The 1,914-nt window shown below is 46.3% G+C and overlaps 1 long non-coding RNA gene across 1 annotated transcript; it reads right to left on the reverse strand.

Moving 5' to 3' along the window:
* Window positions 1-531: 531 nt before the first annotated feature.
* Window positions 532-1,521, reverse strand: LOC125532819 (uncharacterized). The gene is made up of 3 exons (XR_007294177.2): window positions 1,350-1,521; window positions 1,128-1,226; window positions 532-1,001 (listed from the first exon to the last, which is right to left on the reverse strand). It is a non-coding gene; the product is annotated as an uncharacterized LOC125532819 (long non-coding RNA).
* Window positions 1,522-1,914: the final 393 nt, after the last annotated feature.

Raw genomic sequence — 1,914 nt, forward strand, 5'->3', positions numbered from 1 at the left:
ATAGACAGTAGCACACAGCAACAGCAGATTCATCGAATACAATAGAAGATTAGTCTCCGAATACAATTCATCATATTAGTCTCCGAATTCAAAAGACCGAACAAAGATAAAACATTACAAGTCTCGAGACCGCGAGTATCGAGTTTGTCGGAAGTAATACTAATGCTAACAAGTCCTACTAATCATCATCATACAACTTCTACTCGTTATTCATAACAAGTCATATGATCATCATCTTGATAGTCATCGAACCAACCCTATTTAATTGTTCTTAGCACATGATCACTACTAGGGAAAAGCCTAGCAGCAGCGCCGGTTTTAGGCCTATCAGCAGCGCGGGCACCGGTGCTACCAATAAGGCGCTACAGCTAACTAGACAGCAGTAGCGCGGATGCCACCCACGCTACTAGTATGTCTGTTAGTAGTAGCGCAGATGGCAGCGCGCTACTACTATCTCAAACAGCGCTACTACTATCCTAGGTAGTAGCAGCGTGCACTTCTCCTCCCACGCTACTAGTAGCTAATTAGGAATTAAAAAAATAAAATTTAGATGCATTATTCCTGGATAGAAAATAGACATGCCCAGTGCAAAATAAACTCATGTCAAGGAACAACATCTCAACTGAAAGAAATCACAACATCCCATTTAACATCAGACTCGTGTCAAGGAACAACATCTCAACTGAAAGAAATCACGACATCCCATTTAACATCAGACGAACACAACCATCATCTAAAGGTGGGTACCTTCCCTAGCATTCCACCACCAACCTAAACAGACCACTTCTCTAGATGTATCTACTAAGGCTTGGAGTTCAGACATCGGTGGACCTCCCCCCGGACGGTGGCGTCGAGGACCTCCACCTTGGCAACCTCCGACATCGTGATCACCTGGATGATCATCTGTGTGCAGTAGTCACTGGGCTTCACGGTGAAGTCCGCCTCCAAGTGGTTGAAGAGCACGACACCCACCGGGCCACGAAAATCCTCCTCGATCACCCCTGCACCCATGTCAGGAAAGTGAAAACTTGTTGGTTCACGTGCTGTGTCCAAATCTAGTATTGTATTTTCTTTCGTTTTTGCGCATGCACATGAATCAATAGTAACAGCCGAAGGCTGGTCCTTACTTGTTGCTCGACACGTGAAGAAGGTCGGGTACCCTCCTTATTGCACGAACGAATCCAAGGAAGACACTCTTGGTGGCTCCGAACACGGCTTCCGCTTATCTGTAGACAAGGAATAGTTTCAGCTAACAAGGAAAATGAGAACAAAGAGCAATCAGTAATTCTGAGACAAGAAATAACTTCTGTTGTAACCCGTGCATTGTATTCTACCCCAAGCTAAACTACCTAGTATCTGTCGTAGTCATGGTGAACTCGCTTTCATTTTCAGAAAATCCTGTATCTGTCATGTTCCTCCGCAGGTTTACGCCGGGCTCATTTGGCTCCGGCAACGTGGCATTCTCACCGGCCAGCCTCATGACAACCAAAGACATCACCGTCCTATTCTACAACATGGGCCTTTTTTTGTAAAGAACCTCTACCAGAACCAGACTCTGATGGTGTTTTTTCCTTTTAGTATGAACTGGTGGTGGTGGCCTTTAGTATGAACTAGCGTATGGTATGATTGTTGTATATATCTATCGACTAGCTTGGCCTCGGTTTATATAATGCACCAGAGGCCTAGGATAACAAGAGTCCCAGCCGAATACGCCGGTGGGGAGGAGTCCTTGTCTTGATCGCCAAGTCTTGTGGAATCTTCCTTGTATGCGGCAGCTGTCTGAACTGGCCCATGAGTATGCGGCCATGGGGGTCCTCGGCCCAATCCAACTGATCGGGAGACGACGTGATGAGTACCCCCTAGTCCAGGACACCGTCAGTAGCCCCCTGAACCGGTCTTCAAGTTAGGAACACT

Source organism: Triticum urartu, chromosome 3A (assembly GCF_056163025.1).
Source record: "Triticum urartu cultivar PI428250 chromosome 3A, HENAU_Tu73, whole genome shotgun sequence".
Lineage (NCBI taxonomy): Eukaryota > Viridiplantae > Streptophyta > Magnoliopsida > Poales > Poaceae > Triticum > Triticum urartu.